General features: G+C 44.8%; 1 protein-coding gene across 1 annotated transcript in view; it reads right to left on the bottom strand.

Annotated features, from left to right (window-relative positions):
- Nucleotides 1-2,573, bottom strand: part of BLVRA (biliverdin reductase A) — a 47,155-nt gene extending 44,582 nt beyond the window's left edge. Inside the window, exon 1 of the mRNA XM_034761267.1 lies at nucleotides 2,354-2,573. The gene's annotated coding sequence lies outside the window, so the exon portion shown is untranslated. The remainder of the gene's footprint in view (nucleotides 1-2,353) is intronic.
- Between the last annotated feature and the right edge of the window lie 8,510 nt (nucleotides 2,574-11,083).

The raw sequence follows: 11,083 nt of genomic DNA, 5'->3' as shown, positions 1-11,083 counted from the left end.
CAGCCCACTTCTTCGGATGCATATAGAGTGAAACATATATTAAGGAGATATATATATACACACATACAGAGAGCATCGTGCGTATGTGTGTATATATATCTCCTTAATATATGTTTCACTCTATATGCATCCGAAGAAGTGGGCTGTAGCCCACGAAAGCTTATGCTCTAATAAATTTGTTAGTCTCTAAGGTGCCACAAGTACTCCTGTTCTTTTTGCGGATACAGACTAACACGGCTGCTACTCTGAAATCTGAAATAATGACATTTATTATTTTTAAAATGCTAGGTCCGTGAAATTGACCAAAATGGACCGTGAATTTGGTAGGGCCCTAGACATAGTCCATGTTGTATAACATTTTTAGTAACTTTGATTTTTTAATTCTGTTGGTTAGTTCTCTGGCTACAATTTTATAATGTGTTATCTGTTGCTTTTTTACTTTGTGTGGGTTATAACTCTGTATTCCTGATGTGTGAAATAAAGAGTCAGTTTATTTCCTTTTTCCACCATATTTATCTGAGCACACCAAAAAGATATGCAAACCCATATATATTGATCTTGGCATTTGTGCTGTTCAGTGTTAGCATCGATAACATAGGGAAGCAGGACACGGCACCTGCAACACCCACTGGCTCTCCTGGCATCAGGATATTAAAATGGCACTAAATGAGGTGAGCTAGTGCAGTAGTACTGCAAGTTTCATATTATAGGGCTGTCTTCTGCCTTTCTTACCTGTTGACAATCTGTTCAATAAGCTATTGGCTCTAGTTAATACTAATTAACTATCTAGTTTTGGACAGCTGCTAAGGTAAAGTGCAGTTATCTAGTTTGGCCCTTGGGATATTTCACAAAGGCTCTCAGTCTCCGTGTTTCCTGCCTCTAAAGAGGCAACAATCCAAAATCAAAGTTCTGAATATAACACCTACATAACCTATGTAACCAGAGAAAATAAAGACTTCTCCTTTATTTCTTCCAAAGGTAGTCCAGAAAAAAATTATGTAGGCCTCAGTCCTGCAAAACTGTGCATGCAAGTAATCTCATTGAAGTCAATGGGACTCGCTACTCTTGTGTGTAAGCATTTGAAGGGGCAGGGCCTTACACTGTAACCTGGGATGGATGTTGGTGGTGGTGAAAGCACACACTGTGAGGGGATGTACCACCTCTCTCAATTTAAATAGAAAGTAGAAGCAAAATGGTACATTTTTTGCTAACTAAATGGAGTTATTTAAATCTGATTTTTATGAAGTCTTTGAATTTTAGCCATTTAATGTATTGTTAAAAAAAGGGGGCGGGGAGATCTTGTGACTAAAGCATAAGACTGAGAACTAGGTCTGTATTCTGTTACTGACTCTATCAAAGACTTCCCATGTGATGTCAAGCATGGTATTTAATGTCTCTGCGCCTCACTTTGTTCCTGTGTAAATTGGGGAGCTGCCTTCACAGACACGTTGTAAACCTTCATTTATTAATGTTTTGTGGCATACTTTGAGATTCTTGAGTGAAAGCATCAACCAAAGTGTAAATCAATATAAAAATGCCTGTGCATATTCTTTCTACATTCTACTTAAGTTTGAGAATGTAATAACAGAACCACACTTCACACAGCCAGACGGCTTTTCATCTGACGATCTCCCAGTGCTTCACAAAATAAGTTAAGCCTCACAAGACTTAAACAGGGTAGTATTATTATCCCCATTTTACATAGGGGTATGTAGAGAGGCAGTAAGATTAATTTGTCTGATTTTTACATATGCTAAGCACCTGCAGCTGCCTCTGACTTCAAGGGATTTCTGGGAGCTTAGCAACTCTGTGGCCAGGATCAGATGCTACTAAGAGGAAGAGAACCCAGGAAACTTGACTCACCACATCCTATTCTAACTCCTAAACCACACTCCACTCCTTCTGTATGATGCACTCTTTTAAACTATTAACTACAATTAAAGATAATATTCCTTTCCATTTCCAGAGGGCACTGGATCTCAGTTTTTCCAACCAAGCTCACTCTCTACCCTTTTTTAAAATTAGCCTGTATTTTTTGGTTTCATTTTTGCAGTATGCATGAGGATTACAAAGTTCAGAGCTCTGGTTTTAGCCCTTTGAATTGCTAAGTGCTCATGTTTTGGTGGCTGGGATAAAATAAGCAGCATGAGCTACACGAATAGCCTCTTATCCTCCCATCCAAAAACCCAAACATGGAACACTATATGGTGGCAATGGCAAACAATTTTGGGGAGGGTGGAGGGACGGCATAATCAACCAGCAACAACCTCCAGCATCCTAATGATGTGAACGGGGCTGAATTAACGCTGCCACCCTCTTTAGTTAACCGAGGAGGGACGAGATCTTTGCTTACCCCTCTGTAGTTCCCTGCAGATCCTGCTTACACAACCAACTCTCCAGCTCCAGCGTATCAATGTGCTGCTCTCACTCTCCCCTTACACAACTCCTACTGCCAGCGAGGCGCCGCCCCCTTCACAGGCGTCTGATAGAAGCAAGGGCGGGCTGAGAGGGTGACATATTGGCTAGGGGCCAGCGAGGGAGAAATCGGTCCGAAATGGGGACAAGCGGAATCACTTCAGCAGGGGCTGCTGGAAAGCGCTGCGCTCTGGGACTCCTTTAAGTTGCAGAGGAGACACGGTGTGCAAGGGGAAAGCACGTGGGGGGTGTAGCTAATGGGGCCGAAGGAAATGGGAGTATGAGCAAGCCCTGCCCAGCCTAGGCTAGAACGTCCTCCCGGTCGACTGAGCAAACTCAACCCTGCCCTGCAACGTGTGGGCAGGTGGTGCCTTCTACAGGAACCTGTGCAAACCCAGCTGAGCCCTGCAATGCCTGACCCAGGCTGGCTGCGGGCACACTCTACAGTAGCCTGTGCAAGCCCAGTTCTGCAATGCCTTACTCAGGCTGCATCTGCAGAACCTGCGCTTGCCCACCCTAGACAGTGGTGCCAGTCTACGGGCACCTGAGCAAAGCCAGCAGTGCTATTGCTGGGATGTCACAGCCTATGAAACTGCAAACCCAGTTCAGCCCAGCTGTGCCTGGCTCAGGCTGGCATGTTCCACGGAAACCTGCTCCTAGGACAGGCATGGGAGAGGTGGGACACAACCTCTCATTATAACTAGATGGGGGAGGGCAGACTTTACTTCTCTTTTCTTTCCTTTTCTATGGAAACTGATTCTCATCCACCATCAGCTGTCCCTCCTACTGTCACCCTCCCCTTGCTAACCAGTCTCTCATTTCTTCTCTGAGTTAACTTAGGTGTTGCCCCCAACCCCCATCCTGTCTACACACAATTAAAGCTTCTCACCTGAGTTTAATGGTGCTTTCAAGCCCCGCTGGCCTGGGGATGTAGGCTAATGCCCAGGTGCTGCTTTCACTGGGGCTCGTAACCCACCCACTGTGCACTGAGAATCCAGGCAGATGGCTATAAAAGTCCCAAATGCCAAACATCAAAAGTTGGATTCTAAATGCCATGGAACTTTCTGAGTTCAACATTCTATTCTCTGCTTCTTTTGAATGGTTGTTGTGTTTTGTATTAATATTTACAGCACTACATGGGTCCTTAGGCCCAGATCCTCAAAGTATTTAGGCATCCAACACTGAAATCAATGGGATTTAGGTGCCTAAATACCTTTGAGGATCTGAACCATGACTACAGACTTTTAGCTAAGGGCCAAATTCTGTTCTTGTTAACCCCAGTGTCCAGTAACTCTGGAGTAACTCCACATAAGTCAGTGGAAGCAGTAGAAGTAATGTACTTTGAGTTCCTCCATGGGGCTCAGAAATATGTTTGCAACTTTAGTTTCCTGAAGGACTGTGTTTTGAAATCATGCAGGAGGGATCAGGGACCATTTTAATGCTCAAAGGAGCATGATAAGCTTGCCTTCTTTTCTACTTCTTCTTTTTTATCTTTTCTTACCAGAGAGTAGTTTGGGCCTCCCTTATCTCTTCTGCCAGCTAAGCTTTAAATGTGCTGTTCTGGAGCAAACCACTTAACTCAGGCAAAACTCCCTTTGCATGAAGGGGGTCTGGTCTAAACAGTTTTTGTAGTGATATGCTGGTTAGGGTGTAATTTTTTTTCTTGAAATGGTTAAAACAATACAACTCCTAGTGTTGGTGCAATTATATCAGTATGTAGGTGCCCTATACCAGTATAACTTATTCCCATTTCTATACCAAAATAAGCCATGCTTATACGATCACCTTTTATACCAGTATAACGGTGTCCAAACTAGGTGGATTGTATAACTAACTCTACCAATATAGTTAAAGCAGTGCAACTTTGTGCAGAGACAAGCTCAAGAGCCTTAGGCTCTCAGCCATTGTCTGTGACTGAGCAGAGGAAGGGTATGTCTACACTACGAAATTAGGTTGTTTTTATAGAAGTTGATTTTTAGAAATCGATTTTATACAGTCGATTGCGTATGTTCCCACTAAGCGCATTAAGTCGGCGGAGTGCGTCCTCACTACCGTGGCTAGCATCGACTTACAGAGTGGTGCACTGTGGGTAGCTATCCCACAGTTCCCGCAGTCTCTTGGAATTCTGGGTTAAGCTCCCAATGCCTCATGGGGCAAAAAACATTGTCGCGAGTGGTTTAGGATACATGTCGTCAGTCGCCCCTCCTTCCGTGAAAGCAATGGCAGACAATCCTTTCACGCCTTTCTTCCTGGGTTACCCATGCAGACGCCATACCATGGCAAGCATGGAGCCCGCTCAGCTCACTGTCACCGCTGCTGTTGTGAGCATTTTAAACACCTTATGCATTATCCTGGAGTATACGCAGAACCGGGCTCAGAGATGCCAGCACGAGGTGGATTTTGATGAGGACATGGACACAGATGTTCCTGAAAGCAATTGGGACATCATGGTGGCAGTGGGGCTGGTTAATACAGTGGAAAGCTGATTCTGGGCCAGGCAAACAAGCACAGACTGGTGGGACCGCATAGTGTTGCAGGTATGGGATGATTCACAGTGACTGCGAAACTTTCGCATGCGTAAGGCCACTTTCCTGGAACTCTGTGAGTTGCTTTCCCCAACCCTGAAGCGCAGGAATACCAAGATGAGAGCTGCCCTGACAGTTGAGAAGTGAGTGGCGATAGCCCTGTGGAAGATTGCAACGCCTGACTGCTACCGGTCAGTCGGGAATCAATTTGGAGTGGGCAAGTCTACTGTGGCGGCTGCTGTGATCCAAGTAGCCAATGCAATCATTGACGTTCTGTTATCAAGGGTAGTGACTCTGGGAAATGTGCAGGTCATACTGGATGGCTTTGCTGCAATGGGGTTCCCTAAATGTGGTGGGGCGATAGACGAAATGCATATCCCCATCTTGACACTGGACCACCTTGCTATCCAGTACGTGAACCGCAAGGGGTACTTCTCAATGGTGCTGCAAGCACTGGTGGATCACAAGGGACGTTTCACAGACATCAATGTGGGGTGGCCAGGAAAGGTGCATGACGCTCACATATTTAGGAACTCTGGGCTGTTTGAGCAGCTGCAAGAAGGGACTTACTTCCCAGACCAGAAAATTACCGTTGGGGATGTTGAAATGCCCATAGCTATCCTTGGGGACCCAGCCTACTCCTTGCTCCCATGGCTCATGAAGCCTTACACAGGCAGCCTGGACAGTAGTAAGGAGCAGTTCAACTATAGTCTGAGCAAGTGCAGAATGGTGTTAGAATGTGACTTTGGACGTTTAAAAGCTCACTGGCGCTGCTTGCTGAGTAGGTTAGACCTCAGCGCAAACAACATTCCCATTGTTATTGCTGCTTGCTGTGTGCTCCATATCTTTGAGAGTAAGGGGGAGACGTTTGTGGTGGGGTGGGAGGTTGAGGCAAATCACCTGGTGTCCGATTTTGAGCAGCCAGATACCAGGGTGATTAGAAGAGCACAGCAGGGCATGCTGCGCATCAGAAAGGCTTTGAAAACCAGTTTCATGACTGGCCAGGCTTCGCTGTGACAGTTGTGTGTGTTTCTCCTTGATGCAAACCCGCCCTCTTTGTTGATTTTAATTCCCTGTAAGCCAACCACCCTCCCCCCTTCGAAATAAAGTAACTATTGTTGTGAAACCATGCATTCTTTCTTTATTAATTAAAAAAAAAGAGATAATGGACAATGTAGCCCGGGTGGGGTGGGGGAGGAGGGAAGGACAAGGCCACATTGTTTATTGTAGCCACACTAAAAATCAAACTGTTTGAATGATAGCCTTTTGTTGCTTGGGCCATCCTCTGGAGTGGAGTGGCTGGGTGCCTGAAGCCTACCTCCCTACGTTCTTGGGCATCTGGGTGAGGCGGATATGGAACTTGGGGAGGAGGGCATGCGGTTATACAGTGGATGCAGTGGGGGTCTGTGCTCTTGTTGGCTTTCCTGCAGCTCCAACAGACGCTTCATCATGTTCGTTTGCTCCCCCATTAGCCTCAGCGTCACATCCTGCCTCCGCAATTCGTGCTCACTTAATTCTTTCCTGGCCTCTGCCACTGAATGCCTCCATGCATTAAGCTGTGCCCTATCAGTGCGGGAGGACTGCATGAGCTCGGAAAACATGTCATCGCGAGTGTGTTTTTTTCACCTTCTAATCTGCAATAAAGTCAGGGACGGAGATGATAGGGGAGCGTGGAAACATTTGCATCTGGGGGAAGATAAAAAGGGAGAGTAAAATTTAAGATGATACATTTCTGAGAACAAAAGGGAGACTCTTTCACAGTGAATCAAGCAATTCACAGCAGACAGCACATGTGCTTTAGGTACAAGGTCGTATTTTGCCTTTTATATTGAGCGCCTGCCGGTATGGTGACACATCACACATGGTTGGGCAACAGAATTCGCTTTCCAGGCAGGCATGGTAAGCCTTTTGGTATGCGGGGTTGGCTGCTTATACCTTCATAACATGTGGGAATGTTTTCAAACTGCAGTGCCCTCTTTTCCCAGAGCAAGCAATGGGTTGGGTTTCACATTTAAAAGGAGAGGCTGAGGTTTTCGGGTGGATGTGCAGCACACACCTACCCCCAACCTCCCGTGTGGCTATTCTCTGGGATTATCCCTTCTCCCCTCCCTCCCGCCGCGTGGCTATTCTCTGGGATGATCCCTTTTAGCCAAACGTAAACAGCCCAGCATGAACGGGGTCCTTTTACTGTTCTCTTACAAAAATTCCCCTATTTCAACCAGGTGACCATGAATGGTCACTCTATTGAGGCTAACACAGAAAGATATAGACCGAATGTTGCTTGAATGCGACCAAAACTCAGGACCATTCGTTGCTATGCTTTGTGCTGCAGTGATTCCAGACTACTTGCTACTGGCTTGGCGTGGTAAAATGTCCTACCATGGAGGACGAAATAAGGCAGCCCTCCCCAGAAACCTTCTGCAAAGGCTTTAGGAGTACCTCCAGGAGAGTTTCATGGAGATGTCCCTGGAGGATTCCTGCTCCATCCCCAGACATGTGAAAAGACTTTTCCAGTAGCTGTACTGGCCGTGAATGCATCCCAGTTCTTCAGGGCAAAGCAAACACTATTGTTTTTAAACCCCGTACTGTAGTTACAAATGTGCACTCACCAAAGGTGCCTTCTCCGGCTTCAGGGTCGGGGATCTCACCTTGGGAGGGTATTGGCTCCAGGGTGATGAAAAGGTCCTGGCTGCTGGGGAGAACGGATTCACCACTTGCCTGCTGCGCATTCTCCTCCTCCTCTTTCTCATCCACAAAATCCTCCTCCCTGGGGGGGCTGCATGGTCACCTGTGCTGCTGAGTGCTGCAGAGTTCGCCACGCTGACCAAACAGGAAATGAAATTCAAAAGTTCCCGGGGCTTTTCCTGTGTACCTGGCTAGTGCATCAGACTATTCATGGTCATATTCAAAGTGCTGTCCAGAGCAGTCACAATGGAGCACTCTGGGATAGCTCCCGGAGGCCAATACCATCAATTTGCGTCCGCACTACCCCAAATTCAACCCAGCAAGGTCGATTTTAGCACTACTCCCCTCATCGGGGAGGAGTACAGAAGTTGATTTTAAGAGCTCTTTAGGTCGACAGAACGGGGTTGGTTGTGTGGACGCATTCATTTTTAAATCGACCTAACGCAGCTAAATTCGACCTACCCCCGTAGTTTAGACCAGGCCAAAGAGTTTCCAATACGATGGATTATCTCCAGCTCTTTCTAGCCCTCGTGCATTTTTCACTGTTTTCTATCTCATCAGTTTGTCATTTTTCTTGTTCTTCTGGCTTTCTTTTTTTTCTCCTCCCACTCATTGTTCCCTTTCCTTTTTCCTCAAGCCCTGTGGGTGTTGCAAGTCCTTGCAAGCTTCAGGTGTGTTAATCAACTCTCTGGCAGTAACTAGTGACCCTTTCATTCCGTGATACCTTTTGTCTGCAACAACAGAGTAGTATTGTAAAAAGCTGTGATCACTATTGAAGTGATTAGGATTTGATTGACACCTGCAATCCTTGCAGGGCAGTTTAGATTACAGCTATTAGAGGCCTCTCAATGGAGAAGACTTGTCATCATGTCCTAGAGATGTCAACAAGCTGTCAAATACAGGTACCATTAAACTAAATAGAACGCCACACCAGAAACAGAAGTTACAACTGAAATATATAACAAGAATTCGGCAACCAGCTATATGAGGAAAGAAAGTGGCTCTGTAAGAAGGGTTTAAAAATACTTGAATCATTTAGTAAACAGCCCAGTGGCAATTATGTGACAAAGATCTAAAACTGCATGATGCAATAAGTAGTAGCAAGGGAGGATGCTTGCTTACTTCAGAAAAATAAAGCTTATTGCAACCTCAGATTCATGATTTCACAATCCTCCTCTACAGTAACTAGAACACCACAGTCTAAATTCTGATCAGTTATACAAACTGTAAGTTGCTTCAAAGTTACAGTGGTGAAACAGATGAAGATAAATTTGGATTTAAAATATGGATGGGCAAAGGATAGAGATAAATAAGGCCCCATTCCTACAGACATTTTTGCACCTGCTTAACTTGACTATTGTAAACAGTCTTATTGACTTCAAACATTCACAGTTGTAAAGTTAAGTACTGTCGGTGTATAAATGTGTGCGAGATCAGCACCTAATATTGGATCTGAACCTTCATTTGAAAATTAATGGTCTTTTTGGAGATTTGAAAAAGTTTGGAGATCTTTTGTTAAAAAAAAGTTTCCCTTTGTAACAGGGTCATTAGTTCCTAAGTGCCCCTTGTGGCCTGGGGTTACTCTGCAGCACCCTGCCTCACTTTCCGTTTCTGCTCAGGGCCCCTTAAAAAGCCCACACAGTCTAGATATTCGAAACATTCCCTTCTGGGGTCCAATATATGAAATCCTGAACATCCCTTTCTCAAGATGGGGCCAGATCTTCCCCCCTGAGAGTCTGTCTCCTTCCTTGGTGCTTCTCACAACTTAAGGAGCCAAGCTAATTGTTTCACAGATGGGGTGGTGGTTCTATCTCCTCCTATCTCTGTGATGTTCCCATTTTGCATGTTTCTGCATTTGGGGGTTCTGGCCAGGAAAAGTAACAAAATACCATGGAAATGCCTGTTCTCAGGAGTTTTTGAGATCTGTTTAGGCTTAGGAAGTTCTGATGCTTTTAAAATACTTGTCTGAACTGAATTGGACATAAGTTTAAAATGCTTTCTTTGAAATGAAGGATTGTTGTACATACTCAGTTACTTTTTCTTTATGTGAGTGTAATATATTTTACTGTAACTATTTTGCATAAAGACCAGAACCAGCCACTAGTACAAAATATAGCTACCCACTTATTTAAGGGCCTATAAGAACCTCCTCTGTTGGTTTCCAGTTGATTTCCAGATGTAGTTCAATATATTCATTTTAATCTATGAAGCCCTATGTTTTTGGGATTTGGCTACTTAAAAATGGTATCTCCTTTTATGTGCCACCATGACAGCAGATATTAATGAGGGCTCCTTGATGGACCTTAGAATTGGACATCCAGAGGCTGGTAATTGTCACGATATATGGAATCACAGTTTGGTTAAACAGGAGGCGGTTATTAAAGCCATAACTGGAACTCAAGCTGTGCGTTTGTCTTTGTCTCCCTTGTTTTGTTTAGCAGAGATTAAATCCTGTCTGGAAGTCTTTATTTGCTCATAGAGACATGCAGTTCCCCACAGCCCAGACCCACTTAAGTGTTGTGACACTCTGTGTCGCAATGCCTATCTAGAAAATCACAGGAACAATGTTGTCATCCACAAAGCCTAAGTTAGGTACCTAGGCACCCTCTACAATGGATGGAGAGAGATAGGCACCTTAAAACGAGATCCACAAAAGCCAGCACCCTTAGGGTGACCAGACAGCAAATGTGAAAAATCGGGACGGGGTGGGGGGTAATAGGAGCCTATACAAGAAAAAGACCCCAAAATCAGGACTGTCCCTATAAAATCGGACATCTGGTCACCCTAAGCCCCCTAGACAAGGAGCTGCCCAAGCTAGCCAGTGGGAAATGCCAAAGAGAAGGGTGTGCCCTGTGCCCTAAGCCCCGCCCCCCCACAGAGCTGGGTACCTAAGTCCAGGCTGCCTCCTTTTGCCTGTGATTCACAGGCAGGAATCCCTTTCCTGGAGTCAGCTGGTTTAGGTGCCTAAGTTATTTCTTATGGGAAGGCATGAAGCCCACCTCTCTACTGTAGCTGACCTAGGGGCTGACCCCTCAGAAGCCACTGTATTATAATGTATAACTAACGCTGCAAGATCAATAGATTAGGCTACATAACCTATATACCTCCTTGCTTTTGGAGCTGATGGAAGGAAAAGAGAATAAGCAGGAACCCAGTATCGCTACATATATTATGTGATCTCAGTTTCCACCTATTGTCAATTTTTCTTCACTTGTCAAATTTCAGTTTTTAAAAAGATAGGTTAAAAGTTTAAAGTTTAAAAGTCCCAATAGAAATATGGGAAAATACAAAGCCCCGAATTGGTTAACTTTCCAAAATTAATTCTTCTGACTACAGGGTTTTTAATTGCAACAGATTGGGGGTTCCTATGTACACTGAACTCTGTCCAGAAATTCCAAAAATATGTTGAATATCTCAGCCATGAAAAACTAACCCAATAAAACCCATACCATAAATGC

Source organism: Trachemys scripta, chromosome 2, assembly GCF_013100865.1.
Source record: "Trachemys scripta elegans isolate TJP31775 chromosome 2, CAS_Tse_1.0, whole genome shotgun sequence".
NCBI classification, from domain to species: domain Eukaryota; kingdom Metazoa; phylum Chordata; order Testudines; family Emydidae; genus Trachemys; species Trachemys scripta.
This window is presented reverse-complemented; position numbering and strand designations above follow the sequence as displayed.